General features: G+C 37.4%; 1 protein-coding gene across 1 annotated transcript in view; it reads right to left on the reverse strand.

Moving 5' to 3' along the window:
* CALCRL (calcitonin receptor like receptor) overlaps positions 1–26,011 on the reverse strand; it is a 69,682-nt gene extending 43,671 nt beyond the window's left edge. The window contains exon 1 of the mRNA XM_075511892.1: positions 25,738–26,011. The gene's annotated coding sequence lies outside the window, so the exon portion shown is untranslated. The remainder of the gene's footprint in view (positions 1–25,737) is intronic.
* Between the last annotated feature and the right edge of the window lie 300 nt (positions 26,012–26,311).

Below are 26,311 nucleotides of genomic sequence, written 5' to 3' on the forward strand. Positions count from 1 at the left end.
GATATTTCCCATCTTTCCTGTTTTTTCCTCTGTTATATTCCTAAAATGGCATTTTAGCAGCAAATGGTTTAAATTGGGCTCACACAGAGTATGCTAGCCATAAAGGAATCTGTGAGACTCAAGAAAGTTAAAAACCAGAAGTCAAGTTAATCTCAACAGTATGGAAAGAAATTACCTTCTATATAGTTTTTAAAGTCTATAGCTGCATACCAGTATGTGCACATCTTCTTGAGACCCACACAGACACAGGTCTTGACTTCCAAGACTTCCAAGGGCCTATACTCAGTACAGTGAAGAAGAGCAAAGCCTTGTGAATGACTTCCAATGACAGAAAAAAATGGATGCACATACTCAAAGGACAGATTAAGAACACAACGTCAGAGCTTTTCTCTTTACGTTTATTACCAGAGCTTTTCTTTTTATACATAACACTCCTCCTCCCACAGACTAGCTGCAGAAATCATCTTAAGGTAGCCATAAAGTAGGCAGAGTGATAAAAGGTTTTTCTATCCTCTACCTACATCTCCTTCAAGTGAAGACACGTACCAAGATATTGCTACAGCCAATGAAATTTTACATTAACATCATTTTCCGTCAATCTGAGTTAACATTACTGTTGACAAATTGAGGAAAATAACATCCATCAATGTTTCAAAGTCTTCTAAAGGGGAATTCCCTTCAGCTTCATCCACACCCTACCACACCCACAGGAATACTGACTTAAGCACAACGCTGACACAGACTGAAGCATCCAGGAGTGAAGAAACACTTGTTTTGCTAGAGTTGCTGTCAGTTTGAAAATTAATTACAGGATCATAGCAATTAACTAACCATCTTAACAAAATGAGAAGCGAGATCCTTTGAACAGGAAGCAAACTGGTACCAAGTGACTACACTAACCTCTCTTACGGTATTTGCCCTATGCATTCCTCATTCTGATTTGAGAGGGTACATGGAGAATACAAAACAACCAGCACCAGTATAAATACGAGAGTCTCAAACTTTTCTTGTGTTACATACAGTCCCCCAAAAGGCACTGATGACTGTTTGGACAGCTAAAGCCATATTCAACCAACTAGAACACATTTATGTGGTGATCTTTATCAATTATGTTTGACAACGTGCACTTACTTTTAAAAAAGAATAATTTCCCTTTTACACAACGACAATCTTTTAGTCTGAATATGAAGAGTATCTAAGTAGAAATCTTTAGCACTAACTGAAATAGTATGTTTGTATATCTTTTCTGAAATACTACTTAGGTAAAATTTCTTCCACCTGAAATTGTATACATCAGTCCTTACCTGAAAGTAAGAAACTAACCCTTTTGTAATTTTCAAATTTGTCCATCAATTGTCTCCTGCAAAGTCTTAATTCTTTTTTTGAAATACTAGAGATTAACAACTGCTGAAAACTGGATAGGCCCAGGTCTAACTGACCTTATATTTCAGTTGACATCCTATTACATTTTCATGCTGTTAATAGAAAAGTGATTCTGTGCCATTGAAAAATTCTGCCTGCAGAGCTTATGCTGCTGGGAAAGATGTTAAAAGTTTGAAATAGCAAAAGCAGTTGGCGGGTCATCTAACAATTTAGCTGGCATGCAATCTGTAAGCCACACACATATTTGATGGTCAAGCACTGCACTATTTCATATCCTCTGAACGAGAACTGCAAGGATGACCATTACTAGGATTTCGATATTATTGCATAATTGCATTGCATATTACAGTCTTTTTACAATGCATTCCATCTGTTTCACATAGCTGTATAGTAACATTGCAGCAGAATGAAATGTATCACTGCACATTATCACATAAAATCCTCTGCTCTTCATGAAGCAGAGATTTTATAGACAGTGCCAGCTGCAATCTGTAGGAAGCAGTGTGAATGTTTCCATGAATTCAGTTAAAGATCATATGCTCAGGGTGTGGCCGTGGGAAAGACTAGTGTATCTTACACACAGTCCCTAAAGTCCAATTAGTGTTCCTTTAATTACAAACAGACTTTTCCATATCCTTTTGCAGTATTCCACCCTGACTTACCTGAATGCAAACCAAAATAAAATATTAACTATGAACATTAAAAATATTACATAAATTGGACACAAAAATCACTGCCTTGATAAACTCAAGTCTCAGTTGGACAAGGTACTTCATGAAGATGAAATATTACAACCCAAATGTAATAAAACATTACAAGCACTATAGCTACAGCAGAGGAATGAGAATCAAGCACAGCTATTCTGGTCATAAATTATGTATAAATGTTATTTATATGTCATTTACACATTTAAGCACATTATCTCCCTTCCAAATGTAAAAATAATAATAATATAAAGGCAGGAACATGTAATGGAAAAATCTCAGTTAAAGTTTGTCAAAATTGCAAGCAACTGAAAACTTCCACTGCAGGCACGGAAAATATTAGGTGGCTTTACTTTAGGTGTCCATATTTTCTGCATGCTCACATCCTGCATTTATTTTCCTGGAGAAAAAAACCCCACAGAATTCTCATACTGATTTCACACTCCATTAAAAAACCCCTGGCAGAAATAAAACGCATGGAACTTGATGGGAAGCTTTGGTAAGGATAATGCCTACCAAAATTAAGTTAAAACATATTCAGTTGAGTTTGTAATTCTACAGTTCCTGCCATCAGTCTGTCAGTGTCTCAGATGCAACTGCAATACACATATTCACTAGCTTTGCTACCTGACTTTAATAGCAAAGCTTGGACATCAAACTTTCAGGCATTACTTACCTTAGACTGAGGTACCAAAAGTCACTATGAAAAAATAACCTTCACATGCATTTTTTTATTCTTTCCTGCACCTTTTAACTTAATAAGACACCTTAAAAGGCTCATCCATTTCATGCACACGCATTTTATTCAGAGAGTCTGGACTTGCTCCCCTCAACTGTTACCCTCTCAAAGCTGTATTTGTATATCCTGTTCCACAGAGCATGCAAAACTTCAAATTCATCTTGCTGAGAAATTTTGTTCACAGCTGCTTGCTTGGCAGGGATTTAGTTGGGGGGGGGGGCAGGGAGGGAGGAGGGGAGAGACAATTTTCCGAGCTATGGGGAAAAACAGTACAAAACTTTCATCATCAATGGCTTTGACATTGCTGGAGCCAACAGAAACAACATCACCCAACTGATTCCATGCGAAGGAACCATTCAGAAATAAACAAACAAAAAAAAATCTCCTGCATTTATTTCTATCGAGGTAGCTTATGCCAAACTTCCTTTGGTGAAATCCAGATTTCTCCTGTATTGGCTTCCTCCTGCTGTTGATGGAGCAGGATATTTGCTGAGACACAGCAGGTAACGAATGTGATACTCTGAATTAATCAGCATACATGGTGGAGAGAGAACTCTGTTCTCTTCTGAAGCTGTAAGAACAGCTACCTTTTTTTTTTTCCCCAAAGGAACTATCAAGTGCTTTATTGGTAAGATACATAACTGGGCCAAGAGCAGACATAAAATTTATGTACTAATTCTTAACTGGATGCAAGTCTTCCTGGCAAATTAATTCCATAACAGGTACGTGTCTTACTGACCCTGTAGGTAATTTTATAGAAATAAAAATGCTTGGCTATTGCTACAGGTCTATACCACACAAAGAATAGGTGACATTTCATGAGCTAACTTCTCATTGCCCTAACATCTCCAGGTTTCTCGAAAGAAATAAAAATTTGCAGGAATAAAACCTGGTTGGTTTCCTCCCCACCCAGTTCTCAGGAGAGTATGAGAAAACAACTACTATATTTCCCATTCTCAGGAGAGTGTTAGAAAACAACTACTGCACTAGCATCTTTTATAACTGCTCAACGATGTGGGTAGTGTACAAAAACCACAAAATCATCTTTATTCTTCATTTTCTTTTGCAACATCCCAAACCTTTACTGACTGTGCACTGCTAAACAGTTGTTGCACATAATTCCAAAACTAGTGGCATTTTAACGATGGCATTAATTATTCTGGATATCATATAAACATTTCATAGACTAGGAAGCAAAGTACTTTTTCTTTGTCTAAGCAAAGCATAAAATGGATTAGATACAGACCCTGGTCAAGATGGACACTGACAACTTTAGCTATATTTGGGTTGTCCTATCCTAAAAGACATCATCTCCCAGACATGAATTCAGTAAGATGTTGAGATATCAGTAAGTATCATTTGCAACCACCAGACTAAGTAAATTCATTCCCATGTCGTTGCTATCAGACAACTTCTAACTTTGAAGTAATTATCAATCCTCAGGCTGTCTCATTACACCACTTTACAAGGCTATGGAGAAGAGAAATAAACCTTTGACAAGTGTTTTTAAGGAACAGAGAACTTTAAATCTGAAGTGGCCACCACCCAGAGATCTGAACTCTGAACCCCACTTGGCTGATCATCTCTGAGGGTCAGACATTACAAGGAGGATGACCCTAAAACATCTGTTGAAAATCAGACTACCAAACTGATGGGAAATTCAGACTAATCCAAATGTGGGAGCCAAATCAGTTACTGAAACTATATAGTGCTACCAAGTGTAGAACGATTACACTATAAAGAAAATGGGTTCAGTTCTAAAATCAAGAAACAAATCAAAAAACGCCTTCAATGTATTTTTTCCTTTAAGGTCACAGAGAAGGACCAAAAAAAGAACATAAAGGGAAGACGAGAGTAAAATAATTAAAAATACTGATCCTGAATCAAAGAGTTGAGAGTCAGTTGCTACCTTCAATAAGGGTTTTGTGAAAGAATTCTTAAGCAATGTCTGGCTCTGAAAGACATAGCTATTGTGAGAGGTATTTTAACCAGCTTAATGTCTGACAGAGAGTCCTGAGAATCTAAATGTCTTTCAACTGCTAATACAGATATAATTTTCATTCCTGTAGGAGAAAATACCAGTGAGAATTATAGTGTTTAGAATCAGTCTACTTTGATTTACAGTTTTTGAGAGGCCTACAAAAACCTGCAAACAAATTTTGAAGGATATAAGGAATAAAACCCCTGATATGTCTGAGGAAAAAAAAAGACAGAATTTAAATGATTTGCCCATCCCCATATTGCATGTTGTGTCACATCTGAGGTTTAAATATCCACTCAGCAATTAGTAAGGGATTTACCATCTGTTTCTGTAGGGATCGTCATCAAAGGGACTGCAAAAAGAGAGTAAAAGTCCTTGGTCTAAGTAAGAGAAAACCCAGACAAATGAAAAGTCAGGAAAATATAACCCAATATTTCTGCTAATAAATTATCAGTCATTTATTTTCTACACCAGTCTTTCACCTGTAACTGTACTTACCTGTCTGTGAGATGGTCTCAGACCAAAAATCTGGTCTCAGGCTATGGTTTGGACATTAATGTCTGTGGTATCGCTCGGGACACTTCAGATGCTGAGTTTAAAGGAACATCTCCCACCAGAAATTCCCAGTGTTAATAGTTACTTGAGTGAGACAATCTACCTTAATATGCTCTTGGCACCTAAGAAACACGAAGTAGGCTCTTCCCGTACAGTGAAGTGAACGTATAATCATTACCTAAAGTGACCTCCTGTGCCCAGCTCTATCCCTTTCTAATCTCTTGCTACCCATTCCAAGCACGCACCCTACAGATTGAATTGCATCTAGTAGCATTATGGATCTCAGTTTTTTCAGCCATCTTAATAATGACTTACATGATGTGCCCCAATAACCAAACAAATATACCTTCACCATGTGTACTACTTGCAATTTTCCAGTGATAACTCAAGACTACCTACTTTGTAGTAAAGCCTAATGAAACACTAGTGCTATGTTCCGCTAAATAACAGTCACCTGCAATATACAGGCATTAATAAAGGTGACTTAAATACCTGATTTTAACAATCTAGCAATCGATCACATTGATTTTCATGATTCCTTCATTTCTTCATTAGAAATCTATTCCTAGACACATAATCACAAAGGAATCACAGCTGTTAATCAAGCCATCACAACTGATGAGAATCCTGAATGCACCTCTACAGCACCCCAGACAAAATAAAAGCACCTGAAATACATTAAATTTTAAATAACTTCTTGATTTTTAAAGTGATCACCTGGTGACAGCAGCCAAAATCATTGTCTCATTATTATTATTATTATAAATTATACAATTATAGTGCCAGAATGAACTATGGTGAATAAGTAGTCTGACCTGTTAAACATGTGCCAGAGGACAAGAATGTTAAGAAAGGACAGGAACCATAAGAAAATTATTATTACTTGAAAAAGAACGTATTCGTAGATTAAAAATGTGGAAAATATTACAATGTAAAATAGAATACAACTTACATTAAAACAATATGCGTAATATATGTAAGAGCTAGATATCCATGTTACACCACAGGAGATTCAAAAGCTAGTATCTGATAATTATCATTACTGAATATCAATTTTAAAAAGCTGCAGACATAAGATTCAAGTCTTTATTTAGACTGAAGCACTCTCTCAGACTAACAGTGATTTTGAACAAATCTACAGTCCTTTTAGTTGAGGCAATTTATTCATAGTGGTCACAATACACCAAGGATTTCTCAAATCTCTGCGCTCAAAAGAAAACAATAGAACTGAAAGGGTGTTAACTTCAGAAGCTAATTATAGCTTTTTAAGTACCAGCATCATTAACAATTTTACTGTCCAAAAAATACCCTGGGGACATTCACAACACGCTGGTGCAGTGGAAATGGACCTGCCTAGCTAATCATGATCATCCTTTCATTTTTAATTGATCTTTTACAATAGCAAAAGGTGAACACCACATATGAATATTGCAGAAAGTGCAAAAACATTAGAAAGAAAACCACTGTCTCTCACTTTGATTTTTCTACAAACTGCTGGTGCATAATCAGTCCCTAGTATTAACTCCATTTATACCATGGTTGCAATCTGCAAACAGACAGATGTAACTACATACATCCTGCATCTTGCCAATGCTACTCCTCACATATATAGGGAACAAGAGAGAGATCAAGACCAAAGGCTTAGTCCTCTTGCCCGCACATAGGCTCCTAGTACCCTTTAAGATGCCCTGAGGGTGTAAGCGACATTTGCCAAAGCTGGCCCCAATGTCTCTGGGGCATCCTCTATGGAGGCAGCCAGGCCCGGTGGGCTTCCCAGGCAGTAGCAGATGCCTGTGTACCGGGTAACCACATCCTACCCCAAACATGTAACACTACAAATCCTTCCCCGATTAACAGCTTCCCTACAAACAGCTTAGTTGAAGGAACAGAAAGAAAGAAAGAAAAAAAAAAGAAAAAAGAAAACCACACACACACAAAAAGAAAATTTGATGAAGAATAAAAAAAATACACAGCATGTTTATGTTTTGGGTTTCCCAGCAGTTTCACTAAACTCACTAAGTCATGACTTGCCCAGAGCAGAATCGAACACCAGAGCAGAATCGAACACCACAAAACCAAAGGTCACACTTAAAGACTGTACCACCTCCAAAGACTGCAAAGAAAGGGCAAATTGGTAAGTAAAATTTTCAGAGAAACCCCAACAAAAGCCAGAAGAGCACTATGAAAATTTTGGGGGCGATCCCAACAAAGAGCTGAAACATCATCGCAGCATGGTTGTCAGAAGACAGCTGGAGGAACATTGCAAACGCAACTTGTGCAGTTTTCCAGCAACTGTAATCTATTACAGTCACTAGGGCAGATGAGTACTGTAGGCTGCCTTTAATTTGTCCTGTTTACACAGGCTTTTTTTTAAAACAATGTATACCAGAAACATGAACAAATGCAGAAATATGGAGTCATTTTTGCAGGAAACAGCTCCTCCCAGAGTTTAAGTGACCAAAAGATTCAAATGATCTTGAAGAACAGAGAGGAGATGGAGGAAAGGGTGGTATCCTTTCACAAAAAAGGTTATTTTTACTTAGGTATCATTATCTGTTGAGCTTAGATGTTTGCTTCTGTGATTGTAATTGACGCTGCTGGGCTTTGCCAAACAGTCCTAAAAATGGCAGCTCTGAAGGCATAATCTTATAAAAGCAGTACACCACTGCCCTTCTCTACTTCCCAAAAGAGATCAAAATACAAAAGAAATATATACATTCAAGGAGAAGTGCCATACTTTGCTAAAATAAGACCAGGCTGTAAATCTAGATAGTCCCTTGAACAATTTGTAAGTTCTCTCATATGAAGTATTTTCACCATATAAGTAAGAGCTGGAAGGACCAAACAGATCTAGCATTTAACCAAAAAAAAAAAAAAAGTTTTAAAAATGCATCCGCATTGCTGTGTTAGGTCTAAGTTTTGCTCAAGGTCTCTTCCATGGACCTTTGGTGACTGTTCAGCTGGAAATTAAGGGCCCAAGAGACTTTTTTGAAAGCAGTAAGGGATATCCTGAGTCCCAGCCAGCAGTCTAACAATACAGCTTCCAACAGCCAAAACCGTGTGAATTGTGTTGCGAACATCACTCATTACCGCACTGTGTGCTTATGGAGCCTTCATATAAATGTATTTTAACTATTATAAGTGTTTTATTTATGAAAGATGCTACACTAAGTAATAGGTTCCTACTCTATAAAAAAACAAAATTATTTTGAATTACTTTTTATTTCTCAATATATTCAGGTAGTCAGCTTTGAAAGCTACACTGTGTAATTCTAATGTATTTCTTGGGAACCAAAAATTAGGCTGTGAAAAGTCTATTCCATGCTTCACTTCCACATCATTTGCATTTCACATCTGACCAGTATAATATGGAATTTTCTTTATGATAACCTGTTCTAGGCTTCAAAGCAAAAAAAAAAAAATCCAAAACGAAACAAAAATTAAAAAACCCACCTGGTTTATACTAAATTCTCATTGAAAACCTAGGTATCTCCACTCTTTTCTACCATAAAATAGCTCAAGTGCATTTCTCAAAGCAACATCCTTTCCCTTCTACAAGACTGTGACATAGGTGGAGCTGATCACTGTGGGACTGGATTAGTTTCTTGGCAAAAGTTGTTATGACGTACTTGCTGCTACATCCCAAGGTTTGTTAGCATTCCTCGTCCTAGCTGAATCTACCACATCCCATAGGGATAACTAAGGAATTATTGCAGAAAGCTATTAACTGAGCTATGGATTTCAGAATTTTGTTCTTCAGAGCTGTGCTTTTGCGGCATTAGCTGCATTTACGTCCAAGGGATGCAATGCTTCAATAATTTTCAGTGTTATTTGCACATTATTTCTTGTTTCTACTAAAAACCATGGAAGTAAGAAAGCAGAACTGCTTAAGTTATAAAAATCTACAATTTCTAAGGGCAAGTCTTAACACTCTTAACACAGTTTATCTCCCATGCAAGTGTTAAAGACCTATGAGCTGTTTAGAACTGTGAAAATCTGTCTGTAAGTCCTGTCGTTTTTTGGTACATCCGACAGTTAATTTGGATTGGGGTCTTTTGATTTAACTGCAGAGACAGACTTGTTGAGACAACTACAAATGTGAGTCTTCACACATTTATCATTCTCCCTGTGCTACTTCTCTCCTCACAGCTTGACTAGACATTGGGAATCGACTGCTCAATGTCATTTCTTCGGTGTTACTCCCCTTAAGTGCTTCTGTACTTTGCCAGCTCTCTCAGCCCAGAAGCAACCTGGGTGTGATCATGACTCTTCCCTGAAAAGCTTCTTCATTACAGGAACTGTGATTACATTTCTTTTACTCTTCTCTGTGCTCCATTGGCCCTCACGCCATCATGAGAGAAAACAGTCTTTGAAATGTATCTACCATGTTGAGGGCATCAGAAATTGTTAAAATGCAGAGTGCTTCATGCTCACGTTATTAATCCAGTTCTCCTCTCATGTTGATGTAGGAAGGAGCAAGATTAGAGTAGCTGGTGAGTACTGATCCTGTCCTCAATAATGCTAGATGCTCAAATGGTCTTTGTACATACGTTTCATTACCATTCTTGGAGAACTGATGTTGTATTCTTAACAAGCATACTGCCTAGCTGGCAAAAATTAATTTTGTCAAAAATGACAAATACCATTTATGAGCAAGTAAACTTCAGAAATGTAAAAAAGAAAGTTAGGGAGCTGTCGTTGATCAAGGCTTTAAACAAAACACAAGCGTGCTTTCCTTTCTGTGCTAATTCTAGGAGGAGAAGGAAGTCAACACAATTAATGGCTGATAATTATAAAAATGCTGTGTTACTTTATATAGCCCAGCATATAGCTTGCATAAACACTACAGATCTTTCATTCAACTACTTTCAGTCATTGGCTTTTTTAAAAGTCTGCATAATATTATACTTTGTTGACTAGATTTGTAGTGAGATAAAGATATGTGAATTTCAGAGTAGTAGGTAAGTTCCCAAGCTCATCAAGGAGAAATTATTTTTTCTTTATGCAAAGCATAGCAAAAATAAATTCAGTTTCTTAACGTGATGCATACATTTTTTCCATTTCAGGAAGCACCATGCACAGGGTACAGACAGAAGTCAAAAGAAAGATAATAAAGCTCACTAGCCTAGATCTGATTCAAGATGGGAAATCCTCCATTTTGAGTGTAAAGGTTCCAGTTCAATTATACCTGTGAAACAGCATTAAGTATTCTAAAATAAATGAAAAGCATGAGTTGCATTACAAAAATATAATGTCCCTGTGATATTCTGATCCCTGAAAACAACATGTCACTGCTAACAAATCAAAAACATCTGTTTCCACAACTTTAATTGGTCTTATGAGCAATTTGTTGTGGAGCCAAACTTTTAAAAACTTAAGAAAAAAAAATCATCAGGATTGGAGAGAAGGTGATGGTGGGAAAAAGAGAGCTCAGTCCCAGTATGCATAAGCAAACTTGCACATTTTCTTTAGTTTACTGGAGACTTGGCATGTTTGTCAGATTTACAACATTTCTCAAGCTGCAGCTACAGTTGCAAGGTACAAATATGTATAGGATATGGTATGAATATATGGTATGATTTATATAGGCCATCAGCACCTTGAAACTGCTTAAGCCAGAAAATTTCTGGTCCTTGTGTTATAAAAGTTATCCAATAGCCACTTAAAATTTGTAAAAACTAAGCTAGTTACTCAGTTAGGTGCACTAGCCAGGTGCCAATTCACAAATCAAGAGCAAAGGAAAACAAAATCAAGTTCATCAGCAAATATAAGCACATACCTAAACCATCTCAGACTTGAGAACAGACTATTAGTAGCAAGCCCTCTCTGACCTGACTGATTTTGGAGGTACGTGGTTTCCATTACGCTGTTTTTACTGCAGCAGATCTGCATATTAAGTGGACAGAAAAATTCTGTGCAAATTTGTACTAGTTGGGGTGGGAGGGTGCTGAGGCTGAAGCCTAGGGATTGGGAACTGATGAACAAATTCAGTTCATCAATTAAGTAGCAGCATAGTTGGATAAGCCATGTAGCCTTCTGTATACTTAATGTTCTTCCAGGCGCAAGCAAGTTCCTCCATGTTATTAAATTATTGTGCCTGTGTGCACTCTGCTATCTCATAAGTACAATTTTGAAACTAAACTTATTAATGTTTGCTGAATCGAGGGTGATACAAAGATGCTAGCACAGGTCTGCTCAGTGCAAAACACACTAACAGTCTACCAAGAGCTGGATTTTCCCCTCCTTATTCACAGTGAGTATATTTTCATAAGTCTCTCACTTCACAGAGGAATCTTATGAACATTATTCCTATATGCAAATATTTCCACAGAGCAGCTGCAACAGTACATAGGTGCTAGAGAAGTACATTTTCCCCAGGAAAATACATGTAACTAAATAATGATAAATTCTAAAAGAGCACCCTAATACATTCTGTAGTCACAAGTTGTGCTGACCCATGTTTTCTCCCTCACATTCATTACACAGATAAAGAGTTTTTCCTCCTAAAAGGCAAATTACTTTAAGTTTATGTGATCATCAAACTGTATTTTAGGGGAATATGGATGCTAACATCATAAATAAAATTAAAACCACACATATCTTACTAGTTTATCTATTATAGAATCAAAGAACCATAAACAGGAGTCACCACTGCATAATATATATTCGTCCATATAGGTAATGTATGTCAAATGTGGTTTTCTTTGAATGATTATGTTTACTGATTTATATCAGTGAAAGATGAAAAAACATTTCCAGTGAGCTCAATCCTACTTCCCTGAGAAAAAAACAAAAACAAGAAACAGCACCAGCTGCTTGGCAGGACTCTGCTAGAATGATAACATGGTCTCTGAGCGCTCTTGTTCAAGCAATGGAATTAATTACTGATGAATACTACCACAGCAATAGCGCTGACAACTGCATCACCTATACCGTCTAGCAAACAAGCTGTTTGCTCATGGTGGCCACTGCTTTAATACAGAGCTTTTGCAGAACTATTTTTGCATGTATTGTACTTCTAGAGTAATATTTGAACAAGGTAAGTCGACTGTGCCTAAAACTATGAAACATTTACATCTAGCAAAGGTTTGTTAGTAAGGAGAATTTGATATAGCAATAGCATGCATACTCATTATTAAATCTACCTGAAACTAAGCACAGAAAAAATATTTTCTTAAATAATATCCACCCGCTAACTTGGGTTAATCTTCAGTAGCGATACAGTCATAATTAGAAAATGAATATGAACAGGTTCTACAGTTCATTCGGCAAAATTCTCATCACCCTCCACTTTAACAGACTGTTGTTCATAAAAAATGACACTTATTTCTAAGAGAATGGAGACTGATCAATCTGAATAAAAAAACATTAACAAGGGAAAGGGACAAAGAAAGTTCTTACACAGCTGAGAAGACAAGAGTGAAAGACTAGAAAAGAGCTAAAATTATGCAAAAATCTGTATATAAAAAGTGACAAAGGAAGAACTGCAACCAAACCAACCAAACCAAACCAAAACAAAAAAACCCACACCAAAAAACTCAACCACAAGCTCTGCTGCAATTGTGTGATTGTATAAGTATCTACACTTTTTTGGATAACGTTCCAGATTTGTTGGTCTGGAAATTTGGACAGGAATCTCATGAGAACAGGCTTTCTGATGATATTTTAGATACTCCCAGGTTATAAGCCTGCCAGAAATAATGCAAGAGCAGCCTTTTCCATAGTATTTTGGTACTCTGATTCCAACTCCAGCAAAAGAGTAGGAAGTCCAGAGGCATGTGGACTTCAAAGAGAGAGTGACCAGTAATAAAACTCTCTTTCCCCATTCCTCACCAATGTGCAATATGGTACAGCCTGAATTTTGGGGAAGACACAAGAGGACTCTGATTTCATTTGAATCAGTTCACCCTTTTCTAGTTTTGAAAAAAGTATTAGTTGGTGCTATTTAAAACAAACACCTGACAGGAGTCACAGCTTTATTCAGTTTGTTACCAAATTGTTTTCTAATAAAGATCAAGGATTTCTGTCTTTCTTGAGCACAGTGTTGTGACTTCACACACAGGATTCCTGCAGCTTACAGATATGGCCAGTAAATAAAACAGGATGTTACAAAGGTTACCTTCCTTACACAAAACAAGGAAAATAGTTAATGCATTGAAAGACTGTGAAAAGGGATCTTCTATTGATAACAATGATAACATGCTAGCTACATTTTGGGAAAACAAACCCAAACAAAACCACAAAAACCAACCCACAGCTCTGATTTTGTGGTAGTTATCCCTTAACGCTGGCTACAAAAATAGAGGTAGTCACATTCCTGCAAATGATCACATAACTAGAATTTCCACATGTATATCTTGCACTTCTTTGAAAGCGATGCAACTTAGAAGCAGGTCTTCTGATAACCATGCTCTCATGCAATTAGGAGAAAGTAAGTCAAAAGGTCTACTGGGGGAAGAAGGTTTCTGGCTCAACCACCCTTTGTATTACCCATATAGGTTTGTTGAGCAAGGATTACTCTATGCTTTGTTTTATTACAACATATACTCTCGGGTTATATGTGGAAAACACAGTAAGTTCTTCCGCAGGGTTGCAGAGAAGTGGGAATCCTTCTCCTAAAGATTTGGGGATACAGACAGCTTTGGAAAGGCAGCAGTCCAAGACTGTCAGAACACAGAAAAAGAAACAGAGCAAAGACATATTTGGTTGCTCCACAGAGATTATGCTACATGAAAAGAGAGTCAATAGGATCAGATGGAACACAAAGGAAATGAGAAGGAAAAGAATTACACTTCAATCTTTTTTTTTTGCTGTTTTTAGCTAGAAAACAAGGTCTAGATACTGGCAAATTCACAGGAGCAGCACTGTTTTCTCTTTGAAAACTGAGGTTCTCCAACAGTGGGGCAGGAAAGGCAGTTGAATCTCTTCAAACAGACAGCAGTTGCTCGATAACTTGGTGACCTTCCTGTTAAGCCCAAAGGGCCACAAACACACAGAATCCATACGACCCATGACATCTTCAAACACTGGAAGTTGTTAACCAAGTGCCCAATGTCAGGAAACAACTGTCCATCTGTGACAAGCGGAGTTCATCCGCCTCTATGGGACTGGAACTAATTTATTTTCTACTAGAGTATGCTTACAATCTCTCTCTTGAGAGAGTCAAGAGAAAGATTTTCGGCAATCAGTTGCAGGTTACACCTTTGGAAACCCAACAGAAATAATTTTTATCACATTTGTGGTCCCTTTCCTGGCATGGCATACACCCAAGAATCCTAGTGCTCTTTCAAATGGTTGCCCGCTAAGAAAACCCAGCTGATTTAAAAAATCATCACATGTAATCCTTTTGACACGTTCAATGCTCTAAGCATTTAAATGTTCACTTTAAAAAGTTACAAATGGATTCTGGAAATCCACATGTATTTCTTGGAGGTTTTTCAGTTCAAAAAACTGCTTGCATACATGCAGATAAGATCATGTGGTGTTTTAGGAGGAACACATTAACTATTGTGCTGTAGTTAATGTGACAAATATTGTTGATTGGCATTAATTAGTTGCTTTATTTTTACATTAAGCAGTGCACACTCCCCTTCCTATACCGAGCAATATATTAATATTCTTTGTTAAACAGATACAAATAACATTAGGTGTGGTAAATAATTACTGAGCACCCTCTGTGTCTCACCTTTCAAAAGCAGTAGTAGTGTGGCCTCAGTGGACAAAAGACATTTTCTCCAACACATACTTTCTTGTCAATGTTTTCTTGCTGGTCACTAGCTTTTTCTTTCCCATTTATAACTCCCTTTAAATTGTTGCTTGTTTTGCAAACTCTTGGCCTTGTTTTGTGCTCTGCATACCATCCATATAGTTTCACTAAGTATGTGGAACTGTGTAAGTATACGACTTGTGACTTCAAGGATTTTGTAGGATTGAAGACTCAAAAGCCAAATGGAGCCAGAGAGCTGAAGAAAAACAGTTGGTCTCTAACACTTCTAATGAGCCATTTGTCAAACTGGACAAAAGCCGTACAGTTTGGAAAAGCTTTTGATGAGCAGCATTAACTCAAATCTCATCCGCTGCACTTTATGTCAGTTAATATGTTTCTTATTCTGCAGGAACCAGACTCACATGTATATTCCTGTAGCGGCCAATTCCCCCACCCCCCTTGTCCTTGCATGCAAAAGAAGGCAGCACTGAGACATGCTGTAGGACATTCAGCTGCCCGACTTCCCCCTCACAGTTCTGCTAACCTCAATACTGACCTACAGTACCCTTAGTTTTCCATTCGTTAGACTCTATTACACAAATATAGCCCAGTATTCCAAATTAGGCTGCGTTTATTCCAAGAACACAAAAAAGACCATTTTCACATCTAAGAAAATGATGTGTCTTGATTAAAGATTGAGACATTTTCATACAATGCTGAAAACATATGCAGTTTTCATCAGCATCCCAAATCCTTGTGAATTGGTTTCTAGTCTATTCTACTAATCCCTGGATCCCAATCCCAAATTCATGTCTTCCCAAATTTGACTGAATCCTCTTGCTTGAACTCCTTATTTCACATTAGCTGGAAACCTTAAATGTTTGCAGCTGTGCCCGTTAGCAGGTGTCCTTCAGCTAGAGAATTGTTAACTTAATCACACATCACAGAAACAGTCCACAGTTCCTTCAAAGGCCCATTAGGTGCTATTTCTTATCTTCACCTTTTACATCAAACTGATCCTTTGGATTCCAAGTGTTGGAAATTATGGAAAAAATACCCCGTATGTCAAAAAGTAGCACTGCGAATAAGCTGTTTTCTTTTCAAACTTCAAAAGCAATTTTTTTTTTTAAATGATCTATAGTGACTTTCAAATTCAACAGCCCATCATCAGCTTCTGTGATTTCATTTTGCTAAGTACACTAGAGCTAATTTGCAGTTTGATAGTGAAAAATTTCCTGGCTCTTTTTCTCACTACCAATGATGATAAATAAATACTGAATACTTATAAAATATACTAATTTATTATAAATATTGAAAAGCAGCTTTCCACAGAGCTATTAGATAAAATTTGTATTTCATCAAATTGAACTTTGTTAGGAAACGGGCAGTTCATAGTCTTAACACTAATAATAGGGTGCTGACAAACGAAACAAGCTGGTAAATATGAAGCTTGTTCATAACAAGATTGCACAAGAAAATATACTGTAATGACCCTGTCTTGAACATCCTGTAATAGCCCATTGTTCCTCTCTATGACTCTCATTCAGCAATTTTTTTTTAATAGCGGATGCATGGCAGCAAAGGAACCAATGCAATGTGGGATTGCACGTGCACGAATCATAGCACATAATAGAGGCGAGAAAAAGACCCTGGCACACTGAGAGAAGTTTTGAGTGGGCTATTAACTGTACAAAACAACCCCACATCTTTGCATAACTTGAATACGACAAATAAAAATATTTAACTGTAAATGCCTGAAGGATTTGTAAACACGGAGAAGATAGGAAAATCATTTTACCTATGAAGGGCAACAAATGACAAAAGGAATGGGAATGAAAAAGGAAAATCATAGGTTTAAGTTCTGAGAGATCATGGAGTCTTATAGTCAGTGCATTTAAAATTAGCATGGTAGCAGAAATAGCAAGAATCCTTGCCTTGCATAGACAAAGAAGAGATGTGGTAATAAGCATCTTCCACGTGTGACAACTGGATGTTTCACCTTCACTGTGTATGAGAAACGATGAGCTAACATCACCACAGTTACTGGCATCTTAACTAGATCATGTACTGAAACCCAGCATCTGCCTTTGTTGCCAAATTAAAATACTGAATAGACAATTAATTTAGCAACCTTACTGTGAATTCATGTCATACATATAACTCCAAATACAGATTTCTCACCATCTAAAGGAATCTTTCAGTTTATCCAAGTGGCTATCTATGTAAAGAAATGGCTTTTGACTGACCACAGGGTACCTGACTCAGCTTTGTCTCTGCAATTAGAAGGTCATGCTAAAGGCAACATCATCCCATTTACTGATTTGTTCACAGTTTACTTTCCTACGGGAGCTACGTTTTGAGGTTCAGATTTTTTTTTTCTTTGTGCATTTGTCATTCCTTCCATCGTTTTATCTTCCTTGCTACCAGACTTCATCGTTTTACTGTTACTTAGTGCTCAAGGAAGGAGGAGCTGGACAACTGTCTTGTTTAAAAGCTGTAAATGTTTAAAAATATAAAAGCTTGGAAATCTAGGAAACAGAAGGGCTAAAGAAATTGTAAAAATAAAATAAAACAAAACAAACCTCTGGCTTAAGAAGTCCCACATTCCTACATGGTATAATGCTATTTTTGAACACTTTGGTTTGGCAAATGTGCATTCCCTGAGGAAGCTGAGTTATCGCAGATAACTGTCTATCATGCCAGTCTGTCTTCATTGGACAAAATGTATTTCAACAGTATCTTTTCTCCCCTTGCCTAATCTGACTTAGAAAGCTTATTGCAAGTGGTCCCTAAAATCTGCTTTGAATCTGGGCTCTTTTAGTGCTGACTTCACCCTAACTGTATAACTGTACACACTGAATTTTATGGATGGCAGTATACATTGACATGCTCTGGTGCCCCAGTGCCCCAGCAGAGACAGCGCAAGTATTTTGCCATCCTTCCAACAAACCCTGAATTACTGCCATGTCCTTCACTGGACTGTAATGTGACTCTAGGAAAAGCTTAGCATGTCAGCAGACTATTTTATGTCTGTAGCTCTAAATAAAAAGTATCCAGTTAAACTACATTGGCTGAATTCTACCCTTGGATTGCATGCATAGTTTTTAGAAGAGGGATCTTCTCTAGAGAAGAAACTCTACTTGTACAATCTCCTCTGAAATAATTGGGGGAGGAACAAAAAAAAAACCAAACCACACACACACACACAAAAGAAAAAAGACCTAGGCCTAGCAGCTACCCTAGTGGTTCATGCTAACAGGTTAAAAATATCTGAATGATATTTTTCTACCTAGTTGCCTAGGAACTCTGAAAATGCGGAGATAGCGCATCCAGCATGCAGAGTGGAGGGACATGGGCCTCTTGTAAGACCACACTGTGACTTCTGTAATCAATCTAAGAATGACATTGTCAAGATTTGAAGACTGCTCAAATCACCTCCTTTAGTCAGAAGTTAAGCATTTCCAGTACGAGAAACCAAACATAAATTTCAATTAATACCCAATGATTGTACTCCACACAGAATTGTTTGATCTTCCGATTACAACAATTACTCATTTTATATAAAACCTACATTGTGATAGCAAATAGAAATTAACAAATTTTCTATTTCTACTTTGCTCACTGGTGTGTAATTTGTGTCAATGTTAATTACACTTACGACATAACACGCAGAAAATGATAGAAGGGATCTAACCTTTCAGATCTCCCTTAGTGAAACTGATGGAGTATGAGATTCCCCAGCCCTGTGGGCAAGGAGAACACTGCAACAGCAGAGTTTAACTTGATGGGAGCTCTTACTCTCATTTGCGTATTGCTTTCCAAAGTTATTCTTCTCTAGAACTACAATTTTCCCTGTTTGTTTTCAGCAGAAAGGCTTTTATTTCCTCATGTACATACACAATTAACATATTACAAACATTTTTTTAAAAAAAACCCTCTTTACCCACTTCTTCCAAAACAGAGGAAAAAAAAAACCAAAGAAAAAAACAAATAACAAAAAACCCCAAAACCCCACACTACGCTGACATGCACATAACCACAAGAAAGGCTACCATTTAGTTCAGTGTTTAAGTGCCCACTTAGTGTTAAGCATGTGCTTTTTCCGATTGCTGCTAGCTACACAGAAAAAAAGCACAATCTTGGTGGCCTTCAATGTATTATGATGCAATAAACACTACATTTAATAAAATATGAAGAATGCAGAATGGTGGCCATGCAAAGAGTACTTGAATAGCACTCAGGAAAGCACCTTAATTTTGGCTTTCCTGAACTTGTTTAAACTTTTTCCCGACTAAATACTAAATAAATTCTAAAAAGGTTACCAATCTTGATACTCTGTTACTGTACACACATCTGTTGTTCCTCTTCAAGGAAGATGACAATGAATTTCAATATAGAGTCATTTATGGAAAGGGTTCTCACCCCCACCTCCCCCTTCCAAGAAACTAGACGTGTAAAGACAGACATTTCTCTTTGAGAGGAAGGATAAGGCAGAGGTTAATTCATCTGCATGAGCCAGTATAGGATAAGCTTTTGGAAATACTGTCAAGCCACATTCTTAATGCCTGGCAAAGTGACTCATTCAGAGTCATCACAGGAAAGGAAGTTGAATAGAATAAAAAACGGAACAGGATGGGGGCTTAAACAGGAGAAAGAAGTGAGAGAAAGGAAACTGGATTGTTTAAAGTGGCTTGAGGTTACAAGTTCTATAACAAGATGATTTTTTTACAATATATATCTATTCACATGTAAAAAATATATACGCATTTATGCATATATAAAAATACATTTACCTATGCATGTATTTATAAGAAACAACTTCTTTCTATTTGAAAAGACACTTGTATTTGTGGATCATCTTCCAAAGCTGCCTGCTGAGGTATTTGTTTCAGTACAAGGTGGCATTAATATGGTATGGAAAATAAACAAGAATCCCCTCTAGAAACCCACAAGTTTTTAACAATCACGCTCCTATTCCACACAATATGGAATCCATAGAATATGGAGTTATACATTCATGTAAAAATCCACCAGAATGCAACAAACACATTGTTATACCATTCCCTCAAGAAACACTCTGCGCAATAAGCAAGACTTTTTGTCTTTTTTTCCCCCAAAAATACAGCATTAACTTTCTTGTACTAGCAACTCAGTGCAATGTGAAAAATTTTCTCTTCTCCAAATATTTTTACTGTGAAACTTTGGATATTAGCCACCTATCATGTCAATTTTAGCTAATTCAAACAGAAAACAATACGTAGACTGTTTCAATAAATACATTCACTTGCAGCAGCCTACTGAAGAGCACCTCCTTGGATTCATCATAACTGAAATCACATTACTTGTGCAAGTAGAATTTCCATTGACAAAAAGACTAATTTTTGTTCCCAGAGAAGATGACAAAAGCATTTTTTAATATCATAAAGGCAATATTCAACTGATTCCCAGCTCTTTATGTTTCAAAATTGAGACCTGCGAGTAAAACTTCTCATTATGTAGTCCAATACTAACTACTATGTCATTTTTCATGTTCAAAGGGATACACAGAAAGATGAATACACCTGTTAAATCATGTAATTAAAAAAAGAAATATAAAAATTAAAAAGGCATGCGTGGCCAAAAAATTATCCTGGAAAAATGTATTAGAATAAATACTTCTAAACTCCACATCTCATCTCCCAAACAAATTTATCTCTATTTGTGAAATATTCTGTATTTAATCCCCAGAGTGACACCTGCTGGATTTCACTAACAGAAACAAAAGGGCAGATATCCCCATTATACAGAACATTTCAGGATAATCATTGCAAAAATGTGCCCTTTTCGTAATAAAAGTTTGTAGAGTATCATATTTTTTTGCTCCATTTAGGAAAGTAAATAAATACATAGAAGCAACCATAGAGGAAGCATGATGTCTAAAGCTCTTATTCATTTCTGAAATACATATTTTTAAATTTCTATCTAGAAGGATTACAGAGCACAACACTGGGAGACAAACTATATTCATTTATGATAATATTAATATGAAAAATATTTTTAAAGACTAAAACAAATGAGTTTTGGTGTAACAAATATATTTTAAGTACATCTTTTGCTTTACTTTATGAAAGTCTACCAGCATTGCCAGTATTAAAATAATACAAAATTTACCGAAATTAATGTCCAAGATTTTACCACTGTAATGGGGAGAAAAAAAGTAAGGGGAAAATCTAAATGGTAATACAAAGAGTGACACTTTCTGCCCATACAAGCATCCAGGTTGTGCAGTTTTCAAGCTCAGAATTATCAAAGGATATGTTGAAAAGAAGATAGAGTTTTGGGGAATTAAAAAGATATTCAGCCTAAACACAGCTGACAGTATACCACAGTATCTGCTTATGCCTATATACCACAGGTAGCTGCTTTGAACAGAATAATAATAATAATTAAAAAAATCACTAATCACTGTGTTTCGTTGGTATTTATATGGGAATTCAGACTGGTACAGGCTTCACTAAGCAAAACTCTGTCACTAATTTTGTTTGGGATATTTTTTAAACAAGGCCTGCATGATCCAGGCATAAATCCAGAAACACAACATCGTTTTATTTTCTAAAATTCAATTAGTATCTTAATGGTCAGCTACAGCTTAATAGTGGCCAAAACTGTCAGAAAAGTCTTGGGTGACATCTATGCTATATTAAAAGGTAACCGCTTCAGAGACACATGCAAATTTACACCAGTTGAGAATCTGTTTTCTTTTCTTGAAGTGAGTACCTTGCTTCTTTCATGGAAAGTCTTTTTTTTAATGCATTACATTCAGTTAAGTGCATTTCAAATGTATTTTTCCAAGGAAAAGCAACTCTAAATAAATCACTTCAGTTCTTTTGGACAGCATATACTGCAGCAATGATTGAAAGTGTTTGCACAGAACTAAGGCAGAAAAAGAATGACTTTGCTGGGAAAATGTAAACAGTATAAACAAGCTTGGGAGACTAAGGCAGATATGCAGGAGAGAGAACTGTGAAAACAAAACTTGGAAAATGTGAAAGTTTAGCCTTCCAGTTTTGCCCATGTCCTAAAATAGGACAAAAAGAAAAAGTATTGCTAAAAACAAATGCTCTAATGGAAACAAATTTAATAATAAGATCTTATATTGTACTGCACTGGCTGTGGAATTATCTATTGAGATAACAGGTAAGTAATAGGCTAATTTCTGCTGCTCTTTGTGCAAGTGTATTACACTGAAAACATCAGAATTGCCAATGGGAGTACAAAAAATGGGTTTTGAACACCCATGGAAAGCTTTCTCCTCTTTCTTTTAAATATTACAAGGAAACAACATTCAAATGTATTCAATTTGAAGTATTAACAACCTTGACTCACAGTTTTCTAAACAAAGGATGAGGGTTTAAGACTAATTTACTTTGAAAGTCTCATTAAAAACATATATGTTCTCTCTCTAGTTGTTACATTAGGAATAATAAAAGTCAGCATGATATAGACTCACATATATTGTAAATAGGTACATAGAAATAATATATATATTATTATACGCCTGATACACACAAACACATATACAAACACACTTCCAGATTTATTTTACTGCTTAGAACTTATTTGTTTGTCAACTCACATCTGTCTTGGTAATATAAGCATTCATTCCTTCCTTGACACAGTGGTATCAAGGATATAGTTAATTCCAGAGCTCTGACAATTTGCTACACCAAAGACTTAAAATATTTCCCAGTAACAGAACAGTTACATGAGCAACTACGAGACTGTTTTCAGTAAGTGTAAAGCTTAACCGAGGAAACTACTACATATGAAACCCAATGACATAGCTACACATGCTTTTAGAACAGAGGTGACTGTAACACTGGGGTAATGCCAATATTGTGTATGCACTCTATAGGAATGACAGCTAATCAGAAACACAGAAGGAATTTTGCTAGCAGATACACTGTAAACACATTGGGAACAGATGGGAACAACTTCTTAAAGAGAAATTCTATTTGGTTTTCCTAACTGTAGACTTGGACTTCTCATTGGAGAAATTCCTTCAATTGCTTTCATAAATAGCTTATGTTCAGTATTTACTATAGAAGTGACTAGATATATACTTTTAAAATATCACTGTGTACATGTTACTATTGAAAACATATTGATAGGAATAGTTTCTTCCACATGACTGTGGACTGGTTTGAATCTTTCATCTGTATGATTTTGTGGACTCTTGTGGGCCCAATCCTACCCAGCTCCTGCACATACTAGGAATGCGGTTGGAAGCAGTTGATTCACTTGAATGCACAGAATATAGAACTAAGTTAGTAACTACCTTGGTGGCAAAGGAAATATATTGGTGTTCTTTCTTCCCTCAGTTTTGTTCTTAATTGTATCCTAGTCTAAATCTGGATTGCAATACCCAGACAGCCCACAGAACAACACCACGTTCCTGGAGTAGGCCCCTTTATTTAGCCAGGTAAGACATTAGTCACTCAGAACGAGACACGCAGATTTGTGGTTTTCAACTTGAGCATTCAAAAATTATAGGAGTTATCAAAAAACAGTTGCCAACAGACTACAGAACTTAAGTGACTGGATGGGTGATGTATAATTCCTTCAACAGAAAAATACCCACATTTAGGAATATCCTGCCCTTTGACAGTCAGTGGAAAAATTCCCTCTGGCTATCAGCGGCCCAGGATTTCAACAGTTGTGTTGCATCAGGAAAAGCCTATTCAAAGGGACAAACACTACCTTTCTTAATGCAGAGCAAGACTCCAGCTGATCAGGAATTCAAAGTACGGTAATATTTGAAGTTGACAGGACAGACATAATACAATTCTTGAACTCGCAATACATGTTACTTATTCAGGTACTTAGTTTTATCCACTAAAATGTGCAGTCACACTGTTCTACATCGCTATCCTGCCACTGTCTTTGCTTAATCTGCAAAGAATGTAGATTCCGGCATCAAACCTGCAAACACGTATATGCCTGACGCTTCCTATGTGGGCAGTCCCACCACAACCTAAACCAGTTACCTGAGAAGAGCATAAAACAAGCATCTAAATCATTTAGCTGAACTGCTTCTGAAAACAGTTGTTCCTACTGCACTGATCATTAAAACAACATGAACTCTTTTTATCTGAAGTGTCATCTTGTTTGATCTAGCATCACCAAGTGCCTTTTGTGCTGAAGATTTTCAAAGTTGGATAAAGACTTTGGGATTGCTCCTATACACAGTGAAGTCAATGAGAGTTTAAGCAGACTATAAAAGTAAATACTGTCAAAATACAGATCATTATTTTTAATTGAGAACTTCAGACAGTATCGCAGCATGTGTACTTTGAAAGAAGACATATGGATTCAGATCTGGTCTTACTCATATTTATCCAGATCCAGTGTGTCTTCTTTCAATCCATTGAAAGACCCTCAGATGCAGAGCACAACAATTAGGCTTTTAGCACATCACTGATCTGAACGGGTTTAAACTGTTATATGCATTATTACTGCAAATGAATGACAAGGTCCCCAGTATGCACAATACAACTGGAAAGACTCTGCATTGGCACAACTGTAAGATCAGCAAAATCTGGCCCCAAGGTATCTGGCATAAGTTTATTAAGGTAGAGAGCAAAAAATGTCACCTATTTTTATTATTATTTCAATCTCAGCCCCTATAAAATGCACGGATGACTAAATGAATCCTCGTAGATCAAATCCAAGAGTGATTTACAGCCTATACTATTTCTTAACTACCCTTCAGAAACAAGATCTCTTTTCCTGATTCTGCAGATCCATTGCTTACACACACAAGCAAATGACTAGATGTAGCAACGTCAGTAATGCAAGCGTATTTGTAAAAACAGAGGATATCGCATCTGTTTTGGAAAGCTGAAGAAGTGGCAAGGCTCTTAACTGTCTCTCAGCTGATACTGGAAGGCACAGAATCACACACTTCCCACTGCGCAACAGTTTCTCAAGGAAATGAAAGAGCGGACAATTACCTTTCGATAAATCAGTTCGGCGTTTGTGGGAAAAATCTCAAACAGGCATACCCCGGCACGCGTACAAGCTTCAAACTCGAGCTAACTTTTCCTCAAGCAAATAGAAAGTCCAAACAAAACAGAAGCTTTATCTTTTTAGCTGTGTAATTACAACACAAAACCTAATTATGAAATAACTCAAGTATGACCTCTTTCCGGTACAATAACGTCAATAAGATTAAAGGAATATTCAGTAAGAAATTCTACACCACTTTATCACCTAATTCAGCCTCTCTTGAAAGAGCTCCAGTTGTATTGAATTAGTCTTAAGGACCCTTTTCAAACCAATGAGCCTCTAATTCTCTCCAGATGCAAAGACAGAAATTTGGTTAGCTGTTATTAGAGGTTTTAGACAGAATCCTTTAAGTGCTGATTAGGGTATTTTTATCTCCCTTTCTACCTATTTATCGTTGATTACTTCCTCAAGGATATATTACAACAACACCAGTTATAAAATCCGCTCGGCTCACTAAAAATAAACGAAGCTTTTCTTCGTACCCCTTTCTCCCTGCAGATTGCATATCACATGCCGAGGCTAATGTAAAAGCACGCACACGCGCGTAACTATAAGCGCATTCAGATGGCACAAAAATATTGTTCTTCGGTCAAACAATGAAACTCTTTTGATCGGTACTCACCACGCTGAGTTTTTACGAGAATGGTTTCAGGTGAATCAGTTTGATTTCCCCTTTCAGGGAGGGAGACAGGAGGTGTTTCGTCCCCTCCCTCCCCGGCCAAGTAAGAGACTAGGAGAGCCTGATCCTGCCGCTGGGTATAATCCAGTGCCGGAGCCTGGCGGCTGCAGGGCAGAGGTGCCCGCGCTGCGCTCCGCGGAGAAGCGCTGCTGCGGGCAGCGCCGGGAGCGTGTGGGATCCTCGGCGCGGAGCGGCGGCGGCAGCAGCAGCCATCAGAGCTTCCTGTTACATCACCCTGACCCCGCCCGCAGCCAGCCCTCGCTTACTTTTCTTTCTCGGATGGCACGGCCCGGGGAAGCCGCTGATACTCCCAGGCGGGAGCGGGGGGCTGCCGAGCCCTGCGGCTCGCCGGCTGCCCCCGCCCTGCCCCGCTCGGCTGCAGCGCGTCCGCCCGGCTGAAAGCGAGCGCTCCGAGACCGGTCGGCAAATACTCGCTCGCTCTGCTGGGAAGGCGCAGACCGCGGGACCGGTCTTTTCACGTGTCGAGCCAGCGGGATTCGTCCTCCTCCTCGAACCA

Source organism: Mycteria americana, chromosome 9, assembly GCF_035582795.1.
Source record: "Mycteria americana isolate JAX WOST 10 ecotype Jacksonville Zoo and Gardens chromosome 9, USCA_MyAme_1.0, whole genome shotgun sequence".
Classification (NCBI taxonomy): domain Eukaryota; kingdom Metazoa; phylum Chordata; class Aves; order Ciconiiformes; family Ciconiidae; genus Mycteria; species Mycteria americana.